This window comes from Lagopus muta, chromosome 2, assembly GCF_023343835.1.
Source record: "Lagopus muta isolate bLagMut1 chromosome 2, bLagMut1 primary, whole genome shotgun sequence".
NCBI lineage: Eukaryota > Metazoa > Chordata > Aves > Galliformes > Phasianidae > Lagopus > Lagopus muta.
This window is the reverse complement of record NC_064434.1, coordinates 57,875,059-57,900,038: the sequence shown is the minus strand read 5'-3', so window position 1 is coordinate 57,900,038 and position 24,980 is coordinate 57,875,059. Positions and strand designations below refer to the sequence as shown.

Here is a 24,980-nt window from a genome sequence, read left to right as displayed (position 1 = left end):
ATTCCCTCAGTAATGAGACAGTTCAACAAAAAAATCTCAAGATAATGGCTTTTCCATTTGCACCTCTCTGACATTGTTTCAAGTGGAAGCAAAAGAATTATTAAAACCTTTGAAAGTAGTTTAAATTCCCTAGTGACACACTATAGTGGTTTTGTACTAAGTATTACACAGATGGGTTGTAAAGGGTAAGAGTATAATTGAATTTGTGTGGATCTGTAAATATGTTAAATATTTTGTAGGTAGCCAACTTTAAGAGTTGTTTTCCATATATATCTGTATTTACCACAACTGATTTCTGTTGTGAAGTGAAAAAGCACACATTTTCATCACCGTAAAAGGGCACCAACAGTGACACCAGTTCAGTTTGCATGTGTCCATTTGCTTTAAGTTTTGAAGCTTAAATAAAAAACCACAATAGATACAGCTCTTCTAAAAACATTTTGGTCATAATTTTGTACGAATTATTGTCTAGATGAGATGGAACTTTCTCATGTCAAACCATGGTAAAGATGGCATATACCTTACCTCAATTAATGGAGCAGGAAGATGTGATTACCTGAAGACTAGCTTTTGGCATGTGGATGAGTATATAAAAACGCTACTGTTGGTTTCTGTATTCTGTTGTTTAACAGACAATGTATGGCATATATAGATGTTCACCTATGTATAATAATGCCACATTGACAAACTTCAAGTTTAAGTCTCTAGTTAACGTCAGAACAAGCAGCAGTAGAAGTTTTTTCATGCTATCTGGGCAATGAATCTTCAAGATAAGCTGTCTCTGAACAACTTGACTCTGAAGCAGAAGACAGAAAATAAACCAGCTCATATCCTTGTAGAAGGACCTACTTTTAAAAGCATTTCCAAAATGTTTAGTTAAAAAGTTTGGTTGTAAAAATGTTATCTTTGACCTTATTTTAGTAAAATGAGCAGCTAGTAATCCAGTGATGTTGTATGTATCCATCAACAGATATGATTTAATATAACTTTGAGATACAGGCTGGTGGTTCCCTAGTTTCAACTGAGTTTTACTGAGGCTGAAAGGCTGGCTTCAGTTGGTGGTATGGCCACAGGGTGGTTACTGCACAAACAGCAGAAAACCTCTCCAACTAGGGATGGTAGTATGAGATGAGGATCGGGATGGGTGTTTTCCAAACTCCTTATGATGTTTTCCATTGAGGTACATTGAATTATGTGCCGCTATTTGAAAATCATCTTGTATCAACTGAAGCACTGCTGCCCAGTCTGTCTCAGCATGCAGAAGGAAGGTCTGATGTCCCAGTGCCCATGCTGTTGGGACATTTTCACTGTGAGTGAATGGTTTTATCACTATATTTTGATGTGTTGTTGGTACACTAAGGAAAATGGATCTAGAGCTTGTGCCACTGGTAAGAGTGTGCTGTGGGTGCATCCATCGCCCTGCCTGAAATGAGGACCAGCTGCACCCACACTGCTTGCTATGGCTGCTCTGAATGGCTGTCCAACAGTGGACATGGAGACCTCCCAGTGCTCTCATATGAATCCCTAATAGTGCTTTCCATCAAAATAGCTTTGCAATGTTTTGTTTAAGAGGGTGGTAGCAGTAGGTAGGGCTGAAAGCTGGCCTCTCCCTCTGATAAGGGTGCTAATGATTTAGTTAGGGCCAGAGGAGGGGTACAGCTCCTGTGCCTTCACAGACTTCCATACATTGTGCTCTTATTTGCTTCAGAAAGGCAGGAGGAAAATTAAATAGAAGCATCTGCACTCACTTTGCTGGGTTGTCAGCCATCTCCAACAAGAGGATCCTGTAGTTTTGCACTCCAGTTTTTCCCGAAATGCATACAGAAAACATATTTCACTCTGTGGGATCCAGAAATGTGTAAGGCTTCATTTCCTGATGCTAGCAGAAGTATGGGCTGAAGCGAGAGCCGAGTGCATCACCACACTGCAGTAATATTCCTTACACAAGCTGAACAAGAAAAACCAGAGCAGCATGGCTCCTGAGCAAATATTGTTTCTAGTCACATAGGATGCTTTGCAGCTGAGCCTGGTAACACGCTGCTCATCTGTTTTGCTGTGCAAGCTCAGAGAAGCTGCTGCTGGTTTCTCCAAAATCTCCCTCCTTGCCGCACGTTGGAAACGTCTGAACTTTGGCCCTCAATCTGCTGACACCCTGAGGGAGTGTGAGTGTAATGACGTCTTTGCTTGTTTCAGCTGCACAACAGGAAACACTCATGGCCTCCCCGTCTTCCTGCACTGAGCAGCGCTGCCTTTTCTCCCTCCCTTCCCCTGTGGTGCAGCGGGCTCAGACCCACTTCCAGGTCACACAGCTGTGTGCCGTGCCCGCTCTGTGCTGGGGCTGCCAGCTGCTTGCTGTCACCTTCGTGCTGGTGCCAGGTGTAGGGCAGCTTGTGTAATGATTTTCTCCCGGAGAAGAGAATCCAGTCGTGTTGCAATGGCTCGCTGCACAGAGCTTGTCACTGGATGCGCATCGGCTGGAAGGAGCAGGATGGTCAGGCGATGAGTTGCCGTGGGGAGGCACATCCCTTGTGTAATATGGAGGACACATTCCCAGATGGGCGTGCGGGGATCCTGGAATGTGGCCCCGATATTGCTGAGTAATGCTGAGCATGAACGGCTGAAGAGACAGCTGTGCCCCGGTGGAGCAGGGAGGCTCACTTCTTGCAGAGCATCGGCAGGAAGCCTGCTTAGCCCTCTTTAGCTGTGGCTTTATGCTCGTAACCAAAACAGGGATATGAGTAAGAAGGGTTGTTGAGAAACATGAGCCTTTTGCAGCTGGCTAATGGCAGGGCGTTTTGTCTCATCAAAGGCAGCCCAAAAAATTAAAGCACTGCAGAGTTTGTACAAGACAATTAATTGGTTCAGTATTCAGCTGTTATCCTCTAAGGAATGGGGTGCCAGGGGGGGCACTTGTAAAAACGAAGTACATATGCACCAGTGAGTTTGCATATTGTGGTGTGAGACGAGATGCTGATTAGTCTAAAATACAGTGTCCTGCATTTGCAAGATTGAATTAATTTTGAATGTAACCAGTTCTGGTGCGGTTGCTTATTTATTTGGTTAATGTTGCAGAGGCATATTATTAGAGAGCAACTTTAGTCTGCACTCTGTAATAAGCAACTTCTGAATTTACCTCATTAATCTATTGCACTACCTAGCAAAATAACGGTTGTTTTTAACAAGCTGGAGTTATGTAACATGAATCATGCATGGCAAGATGCTTGCAAGCAGGGAGAAGTAAGATGTGCTAAGAAATAACAGCATTCAGCCTTCTGCAGGATAGGATATGACTGGGTTTGGAAATGAAACACTGTGTGTTGTTACTCTCAGCCTTACATTCAGCTATTCATTATGAGAATGCATCTTGAAACAAAGTCTTGAGATGGGAACGTTTAGCAGACAGAAGGGTGAATTTGTTCAGCCATGTGCAGTCCTTGAAGGATGTGCCTGCCAAATTCTGCCCCCTTTCCTGTTGTTTTTCCCCTGGAAAGCAGTGTAAAATAATAAATGTGAAAAGTCTCATAAATTAGACTGATTTCATATGTAAAAGAAAATAACTTGATGAGCTGTGATAGCCCCTATAAATTGTTATATAAATCTCCTTTCTTTTTTTAAATATGCCCCTATAGGGTCATTAGGCATGTATACACTGCAGTAGTCCTCTGTCTCAAGAGATTTTACAACCAGTTTATGGAAAAGGGGAAGCAAGTGGTTCTATGAATGCATTAGTATCAAAGCGATTGATTTTAAGTCAAATATCTCTTTCATAATTTTTCCTTGACAATTTTCTCTGCTGTTACTCAGTTTTGATCTTAAAAGCTGTACTGAGATGTTGAGCGTGGGATAACCTTCTCCTTTGGTGGCGTGGATACAAAAATCAAATAACAACATTGGGAAATGAAGCACTGACAGCAATAGCCCTGTAGGAAGGGAATGGGAAAGGTGGTGGTTTGGAAAAGGAATGATTTAATGTTCATTAATTTCTTTTCAAATCGTCCTTTTCACTTTGAGCAAATGTTTCTGTATTTTTTCATACATGGCTAAAATTACTGTAAGGCGTAGAGAAGGACTGCTGACCACTACATTTTGAGATTTTACTAATATTAGTAACAAATAAGTAAAGATAAGCGCTGATATTTGTGTTTTTCATTTCTCTGCTACCTTACGTGCTTACGGATGTGGTGGTTGAGTGTGTGTCAGTACAGACAGCAGCAGAGATGTTACAAGAAGAAGCAGTTACGTCTGCAAGTTGCTCCTGTAACTAGTGCCATTGTTAGTGCTCTGAACTTGGAGAACAAGGGATGAACAAACCTGGATTTTCTCAACATGGATTTTCTCAACATGGATTTTTTTTCACACAGAAGGCCACTCAGGTCATGGACAAAGATGTTGAAAAAGCATTACAGGGAAGGGGATTGGGATTGTGCTGCTCTCATTGTGTCTTTGTTTTCTAAACAAATGCAGTGCAGCAACCCTCAGACGAAACTTGCTTCTTAGGAAAGCTGAAGGGAAGTTTCAGTCTTAGAATAATTTTAATTTATCTTATTGAATTGACATAGTTTTGTATAGTTGTGCATTACTAGGAGAACAACAGAGCAAAGTGTAGAAGTAGTGCCACAGAAGGACACCAACATCTGGTAGGTGGAGAAGGACCCTTTCCTGAATTTGCATGATTGTTAACAAAATATAGAGTTCATCAAATGGTTTCTAGTTGTTCTGACTCCAGTACTCTTTTTACTCCATAATATTTTTTTGGTTAGTAGTAATGTCCTTTCTGTGATTTCCTTAATCTAAAGCTGTGATTTCCTTAATGCAGGTGAATGTTACGTAGAGGCATCAAATTAAATTATTGGCTTTTTTTTTTTTTTTTTTTTTCAATAGCAAGGTCACCATTTGATGAGGGGATTAATTAGGAGGATTGAAGTGTCCTTTGTGGGACCTTCCCTTGCTCTTTGGTTGGAAGTGAGGGCTGCTTTATGGCCATGGTGTGAGGTATGGGCAGCTCAGGAGAGGCTGCTCTTGGTTTCTGCTGGAATTTCTATTGAGATCAGGGCAACCTGAATGAGCAAAGTAGGGCAAACAGGTGGCTGCTGTGTGAAAGAAAATACCATGAGTAATGCTGCTGTGTATGAGTGTGGTGTCTGTGCACAGTGATTGGCTTGTCAAGAAGCAGCTCTCACATCCTGGGGTCCTTGAAATGATCGTCACAGGTTAACAGTCTAGATCAGAATGCTCTGCAGGGAGATTACTTGCCCTGGGAATTGTGTGCAATTCTCTCATTTTCCTTGCCTCTTAAAAGCCAGTGTTATCTTGTCCATTCAACCCCGTAAAGTATCCCCAGGTTATCAAGTTGTTCTCATATTGCAGCAAAACTTGAAATAATTACCAATTCAGCTTCACTATTTCTGTCAGTTAAAAAAAAAAAAAAAAAAAGTGAAATTTAATTTACACTAATTACTCAGAACTTGAGGTGCTCAGCATGAAAGTGGCTAAGTGCAAAATAGGATTAAATATATAAAGGAGAAAAATACATTGTGTGTTGCATTTTTCCTATCTCATGCTCTGCTTGTATGTCATTACCAAGCCATCTGCAAGAAGAATTCTCCTAGCAAACTGAAGCAGTTCTTCAAGTTAAAAAAAAAAAAAAAAAGAACAGTTAGGCTGATAAATTTAAAACAAAGATTTGGTCTGAACAGATTAAGATGGGAGAGTTGTACTAAAATGTCATTATTGCAGGCTTACTTTCTCTTAATTGTACTCTGTGGTCCCTAGTACGAGAGGCCAAGCAATGGACATGCTTTCTCCAAATTTTGTTGCTGAAACACAAACACTTTGCATCCCCAAAACTTCTGTGTGTATCTGTGCGTGTAGGGGGAAAGAGGGAATCATCCTCTATGTAACACTGAAGGTTGTATAATGTAACATCAGAGATACAGGGACCAAGCTTGTCATTGCAGCAATGGGTTTTGGCATGGATTTCACTGGAGAGCATTAGTGTTATTCCTATAATTGTTCTCAACCCTGCTGCTTGTCCTGTGTGAACGTGTAACAGCTGTGGCACAGTCAGATCACAGTTCATAATGCTTCTGCTCTTTGGGGAATGAGAAATAATAGCTTTTGTGCAGTTCCAGATGAGAGTGGCCATAGAGTTGAGCTGAATGCACCATCACTTCTGCTGAGGTGAGTTCAGTGCTGCACTGCTGTTGCTGTGGTATGCATTTCTTTGGAAGCATGAGCACAACACACATTTGTGTTCCTGAGAGCTTGTCTCACCAACCAGAAATGCTCCATGCTTGAGCAGTTGCTTTCCACAGTGCGGCACTTGTAGATTAAAATCTTTTGTACCATGGTGGTGCCGATTCAATTCATGCTACAGTAGTAAGATGCCTGGCTGCCGCAGTGAGAAAGGGAATTTTTTCATTTCCGCTGAGGTGTAGATCTGAAATGAAACTTTTTTTTTTTCTAAGATAATATGAAAACTAGATTGACACCCCATGCTTCAATGAGTGTTTTATTTCACATGTAAAGCTACTTTTAATTCTTGTGTTTGCACTTGGAACTTGAATGCTTTACATTGACACTAGAAATGACAACCCTGTGCATAGAATGTATGTTTTATTTTATTTTGGCCTGTTTTACCAGCAGTTGTTGATCAGAGAACTCAGTAGTATACAGCTGCTGTTGTAGTTACTGTATGTAATGCTCTATGTAAGGAAACATGGTCTAGTGACTAGCTGCATGGGAGGGGCTTGATGCCCACACATTCAGTTCCTGGTTCTGCTACACTGCTCATGGGTTTGGGGCAAGATTAACACCACTTTACATTGGTTTTTGTGTGAGTTAAATTCATAAATATGAGTTATGCACAAAAATACCTTCATTGCATAACATTCTCTTTATGTCAGTAACACTTCCTCACCTGACTGAGATGTCATGTAGGCAGATGCTGTGTTCTGCTTTTGATCCATACAGAGCCAGTAGGTGCTCTGTGCTAACACCAATTGCAAGACTTGAACCTTTTGTGTTTTTTTGGTGTGCCTTTACGTGGCCATTCTCTGAGCGATCAATAATTGCACTACTTACTGTGAGTACACTGCTGTTAAAGACCATACAGCAGTCAGGCTACATGCAGCTTCAGGGCCCAGTTTTGTCTCCTTTGCTTGGGAGTGAAAAGAGCCAGGCTAAAGGAGAGTCAGAGAGTACAGAGCTGAGAAGGGCAACTTGTGTAGATCTGGGTCCAAGTGTTAAATGCTCTGTTTAGAAGACAAAGGGATATGTTTTTTCCTCCCAAACAAATTGGTAAAATTCAATGTGGAAGTTTGTAATTTAAAATAGCGTTGAGTGTTAAACAGCAGCGCTGAAAAGTGCAGGGAAAAGATATTTCTGCTGTGGTAAGAATTAATATGGGCACTGAAGAATACCCTGGTTTTACCCTGGCTTTTTTCAACTTTGTGAAATATGTATTTTGAAGTATCTAGGCAATTCAGAGAGTAACTGAATTGAGCAAAGTCTGGTATAAGATAGCAACTAGGAACCCTAGAAAATGTTTGTGGATCTGTAGGGCACAGTAATGCTTCCTGCAGGAGGAAGGCCCTAAGAACTCTCATAGGCTTTGCCTGGAAGTCTGTGTAGCACCTGAGGCACACTGAATCAGCAAGACATCACAGGCAGCCTCAGACCCATGTCAGTTCACAGCAGATGATGTCCTGAGCAGCCATCAAGGAAAGGTCCCCTCCAGTCTCAGCACTGTGACCTGTGCCCAAGGACAGCGCAGTTACTTTGGCTTCTGACCTGGCTGGGATGTTGTAGCAGAGCTCTATAAAACCAGTTTGGGGATCAGAGCTGGCTGTGCTGAGGGGTGCTTCAAAGTTCGCCTCTGCTAAGTTCCTTCATCAGCAACACATGCACCTCACTGACGGACCTGTCTGGGAAACGTTACTCATCCCTGCTTCACACCCAGCCCTTGCAGCCTTTTGCAGCTCTGTCCCCAGCTGCTGTAAGCAGGTGATGCCACAGAATTGGGGCTGGGAAGGCAGCATGTAGAGCTGCGCTAATTTAGGTAATTTAAATAATTAAACTTGTGCTCTTGATACTGCCCACTTCTTCCTGTTTTGCCAGTGACCTTCCTGGCATATTCAGGAGGATGTGCTGCCCACTGGCAGTCCTTTCTGCTCATCTCATCTCCTGCCCAGCAGTTCTTATTGCTGGGATGCCTCCTGTGTGCTACTGCATTCATCCTTCCCTGACACCGCCTTGAGAGCTAACTAGAAAATGCAGAGAATCCTGTGATGGGTGGAAAACATGTCATACAGACCCAGTGAAAAGGACAGCCCACCTTGGGCCAAATATCTGACATGTGTGCCTCGTGTTTGCTTCACAAAACCTTCAAGTGCAACTTTAATTCCAGGTAGATTCCTAAGTTATAGTGAAATCCCTGGGTCCTGCATGTGCTCTTTAATATAGGCATACATTGTGAACAGAAACAGCTTAATGAGCTGGAGCCAGGGTGGGGAATTTTGGGACTCCTGCTGTTCTGCTTACAGTGTTTTGCAGGAGAGTTTAAGGCTGAGGAATGACACCAACTGGATCCACAGAACAATCTGCTCCTGTTCTCATGAATTCCAAATTATTTTCCTTCTCACATGCGAAGTTGTACCAAGAGTTGCATTTAAAAACCCATCTGTTGTCCATATTATATCAATAGAAAGAAGTCTAAAATCTTTCTAAAATATTTCAGTTACTCACTCCATACTGCTGTCATCTGTCTTTCAACTACAAGCCATTTCTTGTAGTTGCACTTCTAGCCACTCAAAATCTTCCTTCCAACAACAGATGAAACTCTTAGTTGCTAAAAGTGCAAAACTGGGAACAGGATGCTAGAAACTTAGCAGTGTCTGCTTTTCAAACTTGTTTTTGATAGTATAAAATAGGTAAATTGATGCAATAAGTTTTCTTTATCAAGTGTGGGAAATAGCAATAAATTACTTCAAAAGTTTTCTCTCCTTTTTTTTCATTACACTGATAATATTTTGAAATCTCAACAATGTCTATGAATGCCTTGATATAATTTTACACGCAAATATGTAATGTGTGAGTTGTATGATAAGCGCCGGGTATAGGATGTTTGTAGGAAATAAACTGGTGCCTGCAGCAGCAGTTTGTTGTGGCTGTGCTGGAGTAACAGATTCAGGGGATCTTATTTGTCAATGCACCACCTTGGGGGACCCAGTGGGAGGTGTGGGAGCTGGGTGGTTATGAAGCAGCTGCTGTAGAGGTGGCAGCAGATGTGCCTGGTGAAGAGCCAGCTAGAACTCTGTGATCCACAGCCATAGGTGAGCTGTCAAGCTGTGTGTTGCAGTGCCCAGACCTGCTTCCTTCTCACTTTTTCTTTGGAGGTGGTTAGGTGTGGATTTCAGCTTTTAGCTGTGTTGCATCTCCACATGCCTATTTTCTCTAGGGATTCTGTGGTGTTTCACCAGTTAACGCAGCTGTTTTTCCCCTGAGGACGCTAATGGGCCCTCTCTTGTCTGTTCAAGCACAAATTGAGATTGGAAGGAACTGCTGGCAACTTGGTAGCTTTAAGCTTGCTACATCTGTTAAATCTCTTTAGAGAAATTAGTAGGGAAGAGGCAGGTACAGGCGTGCCATTACACACAGGGTGTTTGCAGATCTTTTTTACTGAGGAAAGGAGGCTAAAAAAGATATCTTGGGAGAAAGAAAGAATGTATTCCTTGGAGAATACTTGCTGAATAGGAAGCTCTGTAAAAATGGTAAAATGTTGGAACTGTGAGATACAAATGATTTATTATTTTCTCCGTGATAATATCTGAAGGCTTCTGTGAAGCTGTAGGCTTCCTTGACTTGCATCTTAAGGCACGTCCTATTTACAATGTCAGTATCTGACAAGATTAGGAGCAGTAAGAAATATTATCGTGGGAATCAAAGACAGGTGGTGAGATGCCTTCCAGTGTCAGGTCTGAAACTCAAGCAGCTGATTGCTGAGTCCATTCCTCCATCCATAAGATAGCACTCCCAGCACCAGATGTTGCATAGAGGTCAGCCTTGTGACGCTGTGTGAGCCATAAAGCCTATGCTAGACCTTCAGCGAACCTTGCTCCAGTGAAGCTTTCGACACATTCAGAGTTTATTACATATATCTTCGTGTTGTGATTCAGGCTTAAATTTGTTTAATTCTGAAGTTTAAAGGCCCCTTCTGACATGGATTTTTTTTTTTTTTTTTTTAATTTAAGATTTATGGAATAACGTTAGACGCTATTTTTAAAAATGTTGTTGCCTTGCAAAAGTGAATTTCATGTTTCTTTGTCTAATAATGTATTCAGAGTACTTGGAAGGAAGTTTTGGAGTACGGAGATTTCTGCCCTGGGGAGGTAGTATCCTGTGCTTTAGTTAGGTCATGTCAGGCCATTGTTTTGCTTTTCATATCGTAACGATCTGGTGTCTTTATTTGCACTCAGCTGTGGACTTGAGTTTCCTGCAGAGAGTGAAATAATTAAAAACTAATACTATGCAATCATATGTCCTCCATTTGTTTGGGTTTGGTTGAAAGTAATTTTCATGTATATAGTAATAAGTGATGTATATAAGTAACAAGTAATGTTTTTATTTGTGGGGCACAGTATATCTGAAAAGCAGCATGATTGTTTTCTATATGAGAAAACAAAGAGAAATTCAATGATTTGTATAACTTGGGTCTCTATCCCCTGCCTAATTTCATCCCTACCTGCCAACTGCTGCTCTCTGCTTTGCCTCTGCTGGTAGATCACGCCGGGACAGGGATGGAGTTGGGCACAACAGATTTATTGGTCCAGATGTGGCAGGGGAGTTGGCTGGCTATGCAGGAGGGTATGTCAGTATAAGAAGCCAGTAAAGCAGGCTTATGCATGGGGTGCCAAGAAAGGGTGTGCAGAATGCAGAGCTTACTCTCGAAACCTGCTTGTGGCTATGCAGAGTCACGCAACCTAAATATGCATGTGGTGAGGAAGGGCACTCCTGGCTTAAATTGAGAGCTTACATTACTATGCAGTTGTGGCATGTAATGGAGCAGCAACAGTCTAGGGATTGCTGCTAATGGGATGGGCAAAGCCTCTTTGTCTTGATTGGTAAGTCTGGCTTGGTGCTAATTCCAGGGCTGGGGCATGAACCTGAGTGATGTAAGTAGTAGCATCCAAGTCACAGCCTGGGGTGAGCAGGTGCCTGCTTTGCACATCAACTGGATTTCCATCAGGATTTCTAGCACTGACAGCAAGACGCTTTTCACCAGAAATAAGTTTATCATCAAATAGGAGGCATGCAAAGGGGAGTCTTACTAAGTTTCACATGCATGAAGCTTTTGCTTTGGAATGCGTTGTTCCATTTCCTCCAAGTCTTCCTCAGGAAAACACCTGATTTGGGTTTATCCTGACTCTCCAATTGTCACATTCTATCTCTAGATTGCAGCCACAGCTTCCGCCTGCACCATCTTCTCCCTGTCTCCCTGCTGATGCTGGATGGAGCACAGCAGGGTGCCAGCAGAAAGCAGCCCTGGCTGCTCAGCCAAGAGTGCAGGCAGAAAGAAATGACATCTGCTGCGCAGCACATCAGGGACAGGTCTAGCTGGGAGGAGCTGGCAGGGGTTGTGTTGAGGCTGTCTTCATGGATGGGGCAACATCAGGAAGAGGTGTAATGCACATCTGTAAGAATAAATGCACAGAATTGGTGCTCCTCTTATTACAGACCATCCTTTGCTGTGCAGAGTGATGTGTCTGTCGTGAGCACTGAGCCGCCCTCAGCAGATGCTCTGTTACACTGTAGGTGCATGTCTGTGAGCTCATCTTGAAAAATACGACTTTACCTTCCACTTACCCTTCTGGAGACCCTTCTGTCAGAGCAACATGGTACCACAGACTTATCCTGCTTAATGTCAGCTAATTAAATTCACTTTTGAACATAGTACTAAGCCAATTTAATTCTGTCTCTCAGAGCCTGCAGAGACAGTTGTGACTCTCGGAGGAGTTCTGTCTCTGATTAGTGATCAGATCTCTTTGTGCCACTTCAGACTGTCTCTGTCTGTCTTTGTGTCTTTCACTGGTCCTCATGTTTGTAAGGGGGCTGGGTGTTTCCTCCTACTTTCACAGCCCCAACATGTGTTGTCATCTCTAACGTCTTTTTAATGACATTTGTTCTCAGACATGAATGTTTCATGTCTGTTGCTGGAAGAGATATAGGAATACTTGTGAAATGCTCTGGATGTTAGATCTTGATTTATGAGGTTGTTTTCTGGAAGCGCTGATCTCTGCAAGGACAAGGATGTGGGTGACCTTCTTGTTCTGTGCTGGTGTCCCAGCCTCCAGATGATCGCTGCATCGCAGCCTGAGTGCGACAGCCTCCAGGAATGGTCACTGCCTGTCATTCTCCATGTACCTTGTGATCGCTAACGTTCATCAAAGTGAGGCACAGAATTTAAAAAAGGAATTAGTGAAAAAAAGTGAAAGGTCAAAGCAAGTCATAATGAGAAAGAGAACAACACACTTAATTGGGCAGTGCTGATAGAGTATATCATGCCAGAGACAATCTGGTGGATATTTTTTGATTTTGAACGCCTTCTGCGTGAGTTATTCAAGAAGGTCCAAGGAAAAAGTACTGCTTGTCTGTGGGTTTTCATGCAGTATTTTTCTTGCTTCTCCCTTTGCTCAGCTTTGCGCAGGACAGCATGTCAGATCTCATTTTGTGCCCCTTGATGCTGTCTGGTGGAGGGTACATATACACTTCAACGGAGATTTCTGGTGCAGTGTATCTTGTGTTTGTAGCTGCATTTTCCTGTTCTCCTCATTCCCCCTCCTTACTGATTGCTTATTAGTGTTAGGACATCACAAGCGCAGAGCTGAATTGCTGTTCTCAGCTGTGTAACTCTTGGTTACTGAGAAACTGCTGCTCCTCTTCATTCCAGGATGTAACCAAGGAGTGTTTGGAAACACTGCTTAAGAAGCAGCTTGCATTGCTGCTTCACTGCACTTGTTCTGCACAGAGAAGAGACCTTCAGTGAGTGTGGGTGTCAGTCTAGTGTATTTTACAGGCAACTGAGTCATCCATGTTTTCTGTTGCCCAGTGAAGTACGCACATGCTGTGGTGTCTACAATGTAGCTTTGGATGTACATTGTAGCGTGAGGACTAAGATCGGTGCTTTCTCACCTTTACTGACATAATGCTTAACTTCTGATGCAGGCAGATGCCAAGAAAGTAAGGCTTGGGACTGCGATTCCTTTCTCAATTCCTTCCATTTCTTGTGAGGAAAGGAGAAGAAAGGTTTATTTCTTCAAGCAAGATAATGTGTTAACAGATCATTACTTACTTCTAAATTTTCATTTTAAAATATATTTTTCTGAAAGGCTATTCATAGGTATGTACTGCTTTTGTAATTAGAAGATATAGTTGTTTTTTTTTTCAAGAATATATAATAATAAAATACATATATCTGGAGAATTTGTGAAGCTTACTACTTAGACCTGATGGTGTAAACAATTTGATGCCTGTACTGAGCCAATCTAACCTAGCTAATCTAAATGTTGGTTTAGGTATTTTGTCCATTTTATGAGTTCTCATTTGTTTTTCAAGTCAGCAAACAGTATTTATTGGAAGTGAGGAAAGAATTGCTGAAGCCTTGCAATGCTTTATAGGCATATTCTAAACACCTATGTCTGTAAGTTATATTCAACTTTATTGGTGTGAATATGTGGTGCGTATTAATGTGAACATTTATGGTGCAAAAGATTACATATTTTCTTCATCAATGTCATACTTTATTATAAGAAAATAATACTTCGGGATGAAAGAGTATCTAATCTGTAGTTCATTATGTGTAAGTATAATTTTAGGATTGTTTTCTGACCAATAGACTCAGTTTTTAGAAGCAATAGCATGCTAATGTGAGAGTGAGCTGACAGCAGAAAATACATTTCAGCTTCTATTAATTTTTTCTAACTGTGCCTAATGTTGGCGTTCCGTTAAAAGTACGAACATACTGTGCATGAAAATGAAGGTCTTAATTGATGGCACTGGGCATTACTGTCTAGCCTAGCAAATATACAGTTTGGACAAGAACTATGTGTATTTTCTTACAATTCTCTCTTCATGTAGAAACTGTATTGATTTGTGTCTTTAGTTCCCAATCCATCCCCTACCAAGATTTTAAGGGCTGGCTCTTCAGTGTATTGCTGTCTTCACCAGTTATTTCCATCGTCAGAGTCATGTACTTAAATATATCTTATACAGTTTACATTTTCAGATTTCACAAAGGCTTCTAGGCTTCTAATTCACCTGGAAAGGCTTTGCCTTTGCTTTAAAGAGGTTCTTCTAAGACTTGCAGTTTCTGTCAAAGTGTATGTTCAGAACTTTGGTATTCTAGTCTTATCAAGGGAAAGACACTGGGAAGTCTCTACTCAAAAAAATGTTTGTGAAAGATCTTGAAAGTTGCCACATTCACAAGTAGTTCAGTCTCATCTTAACAGCTGCTCCCTAGTGCTTCCTGCTTTAGGAGAAGTTTTTATTTTGAACAATTCTGGTATTCTCCTGTGTGGTTCCCAGGATCCCTCCATCTGAACTGTGAGAAAAAGGTGATATGTATTGAATGTGGTATGCGCCTTGTGGACTTCAAAATCTGGACCATGGCCTTGAGCTTGCTGAATAAGAGGATTATGAATCTGTGAAGGAATCTCAGCAAAAGGGTCCAGAGACAATTAAATGGAGGACCGCAAACTTATTCCATGCTGGACATCAGACAGTAGGGAGAATACAGCTTTTGAATGCTACCAATCTGTAGCAGGAAAACCTTAGTTTAGAACTAATTCATTAGACATGCATTTCATTTGGTTACTTGCATTATGATTTATTTGTGTTCAAGGTGTAGCTACACTGTGATCATTCTTTTCTATTCATGTGGTGATTGAGGGCTTTTGTTTCAAAACATTCATTTTCCAAGAGTACAGTTAACAGACAACAACAACAACAAAATGTTTAAATGAATTATTCACCTGGAAAATTCTGGTAGTTTTTTAAAAGGTAAATGAGGTGATGTAAGTTAAGTGATTAGGTACAATGATTAGGGAAAGACTGATTGACTGATTAAATTACTCCAGATGAACCTCCAAAAGAATAAGTTGTGCAATGCTGTATTTTCCTGCTGAAGACAGCTAGCCATTTTTAGCAGCATCCTTTTATAGTAAAGGTGCTGCAGATAATTTCTTTGGGAGGGAAGTTTTTTTTTTTTCTTTTTTTTTCTTTCTTTTTCAAGCTGCAATGAACATGAAATAGAATGGGGAAGCAAAATTTAAGTGGGTCAATAGAAGGATTCTAATGTGAAAATTGCCTGTTTTAAGGAATTTCCTTTATGATGATCTGAATGTGAAGAGTTAGTGCTTATCCACTCCTTTTCAAGTGTACTTTTAAAACTGCCCACCAAATTCAGATAATGCTTTCTAATTCTTTTATACTTATGTCTTTCTGGGAATGCAGATATATACCAGAATTTGAGCGCTAATATTCATGGTAGTTCATACTAATAACAGACTGGTGATGCTTTCTAGCAGAATTCCCAGGCAGACTTGTTGTGTAGCCCATATTGGTTAGGGCAGAAGTGCTGTAAGTTGTGCTGGGTGTGTTTGTCTGTATTGGAAGAGCTCACAGGCAGTCAGTGCTGTTCAAACCATGTTCCCATCTGTCCTTGCCAGGATGTATATTCTTCACCTGCTGTCCTTCAGCCAGCGATTGCACTTGTTTTCAGCAGCCCCCAGCTAAATTCACGTAGGCTCATAGCTACAGAAAGCCTGGAGTGGGGCCTTGTGGAACACCTATGAGTAAACCTAAATATACTTTCTCTACTCATGGCTGCTTCTGTTTGCCAACATGTATTTACACTGCTTCTGAGCAGGCAAACGTGCCGTATGACATATTACCATTGTGCCATTGGAAGTATACCCTTTGCAAGTATATATTTTTTGTTGTTGTTTTTGACCATGGAGTTTGCTCTTCTGACCTTAAGTTTGTTATTAAATACCAAATGCAGAGTGTAGGAGACACTGACTTGCTTAGTTGGCAGAAAATGCAGAAGTATTTGGTGCTGGAGTGCTGTGTGATGTTGTGGCTGGCCAATGAAGCGTAATAAATGCAAGAGCCAAGCCACTTTGGGAGGTATGAAGAGTCAGAGAAGCATTAGAGTAATTTAAAAAATGTAAACTGTGGGTAAAATCTAACAACATCATTTCTTTAAAGTTCTTTGTTATTTACCAGACTTCCCTCCTGAAAACCTCCTACCCTAGAATGAGATGCAGCTTGCAGAGCAGGAGGAACATTGGTTTCTGGCTGGGGACACTTGATTTAAAAAGATAGAACTCCAATTTTATCTCTGATGAGACTTCAGACCACTGTGTTATGTCTATATGAGTGTTCCTGGGTGTATTTTTGGGTATCCTGTTAGTCATTTTATTCACACTTTCAAAATGAAGGGAACCCAGTTAATCTGCCTTATATATCAAACTTGGTTTTATAACTTCACATATATCCTTGTGCACTTTAGGGCTAGTCAATAAAATTTAAAATTGAGTTTCTTAATTCTAGCTTAATCTCACTTAAGGAGATACATGGTCCAAGCAATTTTTCATTTATTTAGTGCTGTAGACTTTAAGGTTTCTTGAGCCTAATTGTTTCCATTAATTATGGTTTTGCCATTAGTTTTAGTAGGAAAAAGTTTTTCTAGCTCTTAAACTGGAAAGTTGGTTTGTTTTCTGCCATATGTCTTTTCATAGGAAACAATGCTGCCAGTACAATCTCATTTTCCATATCTGCATTTATCAAAATATTGAACAGGCCCACCTATCAAGTGATTTTTACATAATTAAATTGATATAAATAATATGACTGTAGTTACCAATAGAAAAGCAATGCTTTTTCAGATCCTTTCATGTCAAGAAAATAGTTCATGCAGGAGCTCCAATGCTGCACATTTTAAGCTGGAGATTTTCAATTAGGGAAAGACAAAAAAGGTTGAGCCAAGCTGCTAATGCACTGGTGAAAGGTATTACCTGCTTGTTGATGACCTGACAAATGGAAAATCTGTCCACCAAACAGTTAGAGCTTATGCACTGACAATGAAATTTGTTGTCAGTGCCTTGACTGCCTTGATAGTGTGCCTGAAATCTGACCTGGAGCAGTGGCCAGAACGGTTTGGAAACAACAGGAATATTTTCCTTGCCACTGTGAGTAGAAGAATGACTTCTGTGAGCCTTGGAGGAGCATGGATGCTGTTAACTCTATGTCAGAGCGCACACATATTAGTAAAGCTTGAAGTAAACCTCTGAGTACAATGAACAATATCTGGATTTGTTATGTTTTCAGGTGGGACCCTCTCCTGATATGTGACCCACAGCAAGCTACCCTGAATCGTACGATGACAATGTTATCACTGCCACATCTCTGGAAACCAGTTATTCATAAATATATGGTATGTGAACTTCTGCATCTTACATTAACCACTGCTAGTTAGAGCAGCATAGTAACAATAACACAAAGGTGCTAAAAGCCATTGAAGTAAATGTTAAGCCACCTGTATAATAAATTACAGTGAGCCATTCCAGCAGATGTTTATCTGCTAGGTCTGGTCCTATGCAGAATGCTGAATTGTTTTAACTGCAAATACGATCTTGAGAATGCATTCATTTACAGATGTTGTTAGAAACCTTCTACTGATGTTCTTTTTGGATGGAGTTATAGTGGTATAACAATGATGTGCAGATATGCAGCCTGCTGTTCTCTTCCTTGAGCAGGAAGCTGTGGTGGTATTGGCATGAAGGGTTCTGTACCTTAACTGCGTTGCTGCATTTAAAGCACCACTATTTTTGTGTTTAGAAAAGGTCTTTAATTGCTTTTCTCTTTCATTCCATTTTCAGTTTCTGATCAATCTAAATTAGATTAATTTCACACACACTGACTCTCTAAAGAAGTGCAAATTAACTCAATTTTACCAAATTCAGCCAGATGATGGCAGTTATTCCCTTGCTGTTTAGCTTTACATTATACAATCTTTAAATAAGATTTCTATAGGAATTAAATCCATATGGTGATTTTGTTTTTCCTTACCCTGTAAAAGGAAGTAAAGACTAAGACCCTCATCTTTTGAAAGGAGATTGCTTAATTTCTAGCCTACAAGGCAAAACATTTAAAGTCACTGCTACCTGGCATGTCTGTCTTTTTTACTCTTCTGATTCAGATACTGTAAAACCACAAGCAAACTGGTTTTATGAGAATTGCTACATGATTGCTTTATATTTTGGAGTAGTTTGTAGCATGCCACATAACTATTAGCATGGAACATCTTCTGATTTATGGTTCCAGTCTCCCACTGAAGCTGGTAGGAAAATGTTTCTTCATGCTGATGGGAGTTGAATTCCATGTGTCATCTGAGACTTTTTAAGTAATGTTCCCTGTGAGAATTTTTTCTTTTTTTTTTTTTTACTTATAGCCACTTTTTTGAGGTAGAGTGTTAAATACATAAGCAGAGAACAAAATTACAAGGGAAAGATTGTTGAAGTAACATAGGAGAAGGCTCAATGGAAGTCCATGTGCAGATTTAAGGTTTTAAATGGATGAGGAGGGATGACTGTTTGCTCTAAAAGCATTTATCTGGATTCAGTGTGTTGCATTTTTACACATAATTTTGAAGATGTTTGTTGGATGTGTGGCTGATTTAATGTTAACGTCAGTGATGTAAGAGATGGAAAGTAATACAGAAGTCTTTCAGGGAGTGGGGAGAGAAAATTCATGCTTCATTAAACAGTGTGATGTGTTTTGGGAGAGCCATTCACAGCTCAGATAATTTCTGAGTTTCTGAATGTTCTAATTAATGAAGAAGTGACTAGATCTGGCTCACTCTGGTTCTGCTCGAAGGGAAGATCCTGAAGGTTAAGGGAGAGAGCATTGATCCTGCTTACACTGAAAGGGCTGCTAGTGTGTGTATGGCCACCCATGCATGCTGAATACAATTAACGCCATAGTCTACAGACTTTTTCTTCATGTTTGTCTGATATCTCCTGTATTAGCCATATCTAAAAACCTTTTCAAGATGAACACAGGAATAATGATTTCTATTGCTCTTGTTTCTTCTGAGTTGATTCATTTTTTATTTGCCAGTGGATATATGTCTTTTTTGTAAATAAGTCGTTTTGGTGTTTGTGGGTGTGTTTGTGAAGTAGAACTTGTTTGAAGAAATAGAGTTCTGCATTCTGCATGTGCAGAGGTCTGGAGATGAGCAGGTAGGTCAACTAGGCTAGCTTCCTGTTGCCACAGGTACCTTTTCCAAAGTAGAATGGATGTGTTTTGGTTGACATTTTCATGCTTTTTTAGCTGAAAGTTGGCATATAACTGGCAGAAGCGCTCTCTGAGGGGAAGGCTGATGAGGAGGTGTGGTTGCCGAAGTAGTGTCTGCTTGCAGCTCTGTGAGTTTGCTGAGGACAGAGAGGAAGCAGACACCTCGCTGCTCTGCTTTTGATGAGCTGAGAACAAGGGGTGCTATGTCTAGCACCTCGAGAGAACTTATTGTATGAGATAATTACCTCTACCCAAATCAAAATGAAATTTCCTTCGTTGAATGTAGGAATCAGAATGTTTTTTTTTGTTTGTTTTTCCTTTCTGTGTTTTCGTTTTCATCTTTGGCTAGTTCTCATACAGCTTTGCAACAGGAAACTAATCTTCAGGAGCTCAGCCCATAAAAGATAGGCCTTCCAAGGGACTGGACTCTGCTTATTGCAGAGACCTTCCTAGACAGGTACATTGTAAAACATTACAGGCCTTCACAGGAAATTAAATTGGATGTGATGTAGTAAAAGAGTGAGAAAATGGAAAGGACATATGTTGCACATTTATGATGATTGAGTGGTAAGAAAATGAAAACATATGATGCAGTGAAGTGTATGTAATTTAGATATTGATACATGCTTCCTAATATTTTAAATAATCTCCCCTTCCTCTTCCCTTTGCTCTCTCTGTGTCATTATCTTAGTGAGGAAAATCATTAGCATCTTGTAAAATCATGTTGATATGGGGCATATTAGGTTACAAAGTGTTCTAAAACAAGTCTCAGTTGTAATGTGGAATGCACCCCATTGAAGCATCCAGTGGAAGGAGGAGCCAAGCTGGGAGTGCTGGGCAAGAGCCACACTCTTGGCTAGTGGCTCTCCGTGTGCTGGCAAGGTACTGATGGTGAAAAAAGTTTCTCTCCTCCTCAGTGTCAGCTCAGCTGTGTGGGTGAGCTGGGCTCATTCCTGGCCAGGTGCCTGTGGGCAGAGCACAGGTTTCCCTATCAGGGAATTCTTTCAAAGGAACAGTAATAACTTCCAACATTTTAATAACTTTTCTTATAAGATCCGGTTACCTGAATTGGAAAGGATAAGCAGAACTCTGAGAGATTTAACTTTATTAACCATCATAAATTCTTTCCCTTTTGACCCTAATCAGTCCCCAGAGTGTTTTTAATGCTCTTGACATTGCACCGGCCTTTCATGATTGCACAATATATGTTTTCCTGTAACAAGGAAACCAGTGGTGAGAGCCTGACTTGTACCAGAGGTGAAGGCGGCAGCAGTAGGATGGGCAGAAGCTCATTGCCAGCAAAGGGAATGAGGGAGCTCTGCTTTGGCAATACTCAGCATGTTCCTTACATCTGTAGAGAGGAGTGGAGGGGACCTGAGGATGCTGGAGAAACCTCTCCCTGTATTTGGTGAGAGCACTACAGACAACACAACAGTGCTTTTGTGCCTTGTGCTGGCACAGGGGCTAAACCTGCCTCAGAAAGCCTCCTTATGATTAGGCACAGCCCCACGTCCCTGGGGGTAGCAAGCAGGAGGAAGCACTCACTGCAGACTGGCCAGCTCTGCCCCAGGAGCTGTGGACAAGAAAGAGGTGGCTTATGGCACAGGGATGTGGGGACTGCTGGGTGGAGGTGTGGTGAATGGGGCCCTTCTTCACTAGGAAGGAGCCTTACCAGGTGGTTGAGGGATGAGGAATGAGAAACAAAGGCCTTCTTCATAAAGCAGCTACCTGGGTTTCTGCCTTCCTGTCCAAGGCGTGCACAAATCCTCCGGAAAGCGAAGGGGGAATTCCCGGGCTGGTAGTCTGTCCTTCCTTGTGCTGTCCAGGAATTAATGTGATGGGGAAGGCATTCAAAGAATCTGTCCCTATGTGTAGGGAAGCTAAATTCCCTCTTTTTCTTCCCTATGTGCGAGTCAGCAAGTTTCTTCTGCAAATGCTTTAATTTTAAGCTTAATGCTATGCAAATATTTAACTTTGGAGGTAAAAGCCTCAGGCTGGCTTCAGCTCATGGACCGGTTTCCAGCTGTTTCTACAGGTACTGATCCAATGTTTATATACACAAATAGCTATTTATTTATTTATTGTGGTAACCTTTTAAAACAAACTTGGATATTTGCCTGTCCTGTTTTTGCTTCGTACTTGAAGATTGGCGTATTTGTAATGTGCATACAGCCATTTTCAGAAGCTTTGGCAAAACCCTCAGATCTGCTGAAGGTAATCGTTGTAGGCTGAATCCTTAGATAGCACAGAGTTGTACTGACTTATTTTTCCTGTGAAGAAGCACCCAACACTTTGCTTACCCCTGGGAGCCCACCAACCTAAATTAGGAAACAAAGGTGTAGGAAGAGCTGGCACCTGCTGCAGGATCTTTGTGCTATAATTTGGTTGTCTGGACAAGCAGTCACAGGGGGCAAGAGAACATTCAGAATGAGTGTCAAGAGCGGTAGCAATACATATGTTAACTAGGTTACCAAAATCTACTAAAATGCTACCTTGATATAGAGCACAGTGTTCTATCCACACATATTTCACTTTCTCTAGCTCTCCTTTCAGCAGCTGCTTGCCTGCAAACAGCCTCTTATTAAAAGGGGAAAGTCCATCGCCTTGTGGACCTTCTACAATGTGCTCAGCATGTGAGCTATTAACTTCATAAGGACAAGAATAGCTATCTCAAATGTGTTTCATTTGCATGTGGCAAGATAGAAAAAGCAAACTGTGTGAAGACAAGCAGATGAGAAAGACACTGAATGCCTTAAATGCTAAGTGAGTTAATGCTATGCAGTGATTTTTGCTTCTGTTATAGGAAGTGTAAGAACAGTACGCTTCCTGGCATACATCACCATCTAAACTGCAAAGATTTCAGTTCCATGGCAACACGAGGAGCCCAATGGTGCTTAAGGTGTATGTATTAATGCATTCAGAGTTAGGGGCTGTTACTGAGATGGTAAGAATAAATCATGCTGAATATCTCCCGTTTTCTTATTGAAGGCTTTTTTTAATAGAAAATTATCCAACTCCCCGTGTTGTCTCCAGTCCTTTCTATGTGTGTTTTTTTTTCTCAGACAAAAAGCAAATGAAGCGATTGTTAATTGGTGATATTTTTTTTCATGAGACTGTTAAGTGCAGCAGCACTTGAAAGTTGCAAGAAAATGCTGTTAAATTTTGGTACTGTTGTGTATCCCTGGAGGGGAGGGCTTGGTTGCAGGGGGAATTATTTTTTCTCCAAGATGTAGACCAGAGTGAAGCAGTATTTGGGGTTTTTTATCATTATTTTCCTTGTTCTTTTTGATCAGCCCTCTTTCTGCCTTTTCTTACATCCATATCCAGTTTCTCCAGTCTGAGGAGCAGGAAACATGATTGAGCTCTGATTCCTGGCATCTAAAGAAATATACAAGTACAAGGAAACAGAGTATTTTGTTTCTGCCAGTTGCTTGGATTTGCAGCCTGTCCCCAGTAATACACCTGGACAGAGTCTGAGTCCCCCTTTAGAGGAAGTGGGTGAGGGGCCAGGGAAGAACCTAGGTGAGCAGCAGGGCTAAACTGGCATGGGAAGGCTGACAGAAATGGGCAAGTTGAACTGGTTTTACAGCTGTTTTGCATTGCTGAAACAGGCAAAGCAGTCAGAATTATCGGTGGGTCTGGCCTGTAGATTTCATCGAGATTTCTCTGTGTGACTGCAGAGAGAACACAGAGAACACAGCGCTGCAGTGGAGGCTGGTTGGCTGTTTCCTGTTGCTGTGCCAGGAGGAATGAATTCATCTCTCTATTATCTCTATCTGTATCTCTCTCTTTTTTTTTTTTTAATTTGCTCACAGCAGGGACATTTTTTATTAAAAAACAAGACTTTCTTTCACTGAAGGAGGAGGATTGCCTTTAGGAGTGCAGCACAACCCAAGTAAATCTTTTCTGAGGAAGGAGGAATGAAATGATTAAGTGGCACTGCGCTGGCACTCTACAGAGCACTGATTTCCACCCTTGGGCAGCAGAACCACAGAACAAGGGAGTGTTGCATGTACACAGCAGCTTCTAGGAGAGCTCAGTGCTGGAAGCCCCAGCCACGTGTTGGTGTTGCTTGTCCTGATCTTGCTTTAAAAAAAAACCAACACAACAAACAGGTGTAGCTCACTGAATGCATGGCTGGGTACAATTAATGCATACTTCTCAAATGACATGGGACCCCAAATGAAGAACAGTGTTCATTCTAGCAGACAGTGGTATGGGCATCTGTGTGTCAGTGTCCAACTCGGCACAGCCTCTGGCAGGCCAGATGCTTTGGGGAGCACCTCAGTCAGTGTGGCAGGAAGGATGAAGAGAAAGCACTGAGAAACTTCAAAGTAAGAAAAAAGGGAGGAGAGAAATCAAGGGCAGGAAGAGAGAGGAGTGAGGAAACAGCAAAGGTGAAAGGGCCAGGGGAAAACAACAGGGGGCTGGGAAGAACACAGGGTAGGAAGAAGAGAATGCTTTGGTGTGCTTGAGAAAAGAGTCATTTTCAGATGAAACACGGACTAAAAGGAGTAAGAAATTTACAGTATGTGAAGTGGGAGAGGATATCAGAGTTGTGAAGGAGGAGGATTCAAACTGATGCAAACAGAAATTATACATAAAATGTATGGATTGATTTGATGTATTGACCCAGCCAATTTTAAGTAGTGATTGCTAAGTCTGTAGCAGAAAGGGGCTGTGCCATTCTTCACGAGGAAGCTTTGGGCTGCTAGGGAGCAGCAGGGCCACGTGGGGAGACTGCTGCAGGTCCCATGGCTGGAGCTGAAGGCATATCACTCCATCTGCAATGTTTGCTTCTTTCTGTCTCTTTCTGCAGGGCCTGGATTGCTACTACCAACCTCCTTGGAGAGCAAGGTGGTGGAGCACCTGCCAACAAACAGAAAAACTGCCTATCCTGCCTTCAAAGGCTGGTGGCCAGAAAGATGTGTCTGGTTGTCTTCTCATTTACTTGAGCTGCTGTTAGGCAGGCATGTATAAGGTTGCTGTCTATATCCCTCTTCTTTCACTTGTGCAAGCTATCTAGGCTACCAGAAATAAACAGCTGAATGGAAATTTTAGTTCTGGCTGTGAAAAGTGGCTTTTGAATGAAGTCTACTTCAAATAACAAATGTCTTCTTTCCTCCTCCTCCTCCTCTCCACCTACTTTGTTCCTAACCATTAACTTTTCATGTCACTTGAGCTAAGTTCAGTGTCAGACTCACCAGATCCTACTGAAAAACACATTTCTCTTTTGTGGCAAGCTGAAGAAGATGAGAGGCTTGTGGTGTTTTTCCCTCTCAATCTTTGCTCCTCTGGGAAAAGCAGCTAAGGCTGTGTGAAGCTGCCTCCTTCCCACTCTACTCAAAAATTCCTCTCCATCAGCTGCTTTGAAGCTTCTCTTAAGGAGGCTTGGGCTGGCCTGCTCACTGCCATCATATGCCAGGGGAAGTTTTCTCAGCTTGTGGTGGCTTCCATCATGGTAGAATGCTGAAGAAGATTGCTGTGGAACAAGTCATCACCACTAGCTATGCCATTTCAAAATCATTACTTAAGCATGAAAGAGAAGAAAAAGATGAAATATTATGAGATTTAAATGCTACCCAAAACTCCAAACAATTTCTGCTGTTTCTGCTTTCTGTTTCCTA

General features: G+C 41.4%; 1 protein-coding gene across 3 annotated transcripts in view; it reads left to right on the top strand.

Moving 5' to 3' along the window:
- Window positions 1–24,980, top strand: part of HIVEP2 (HIVEP zinc finger 2) — a 125,706-nt gene that overhangs the window by 12,162 nt on the left and 88,564 nt on the right. For 2 of the 3 annotated variants that reach the window (XM_048935040.1, XM_048935039.1), the window contains exon 2: window positions 17,386–17,491. The exons of the other annotated variant lie outside the window; for it this stretch is intronic. The gene's annotated coding sequence lies outside the window, so the exon portion shown is untranslated. The remainder of the gene's footprint in view (window positions 1–17,385; window positions 17,492–24,980) is intronic. 3 annotated transcript variants of the gene reach the window in all.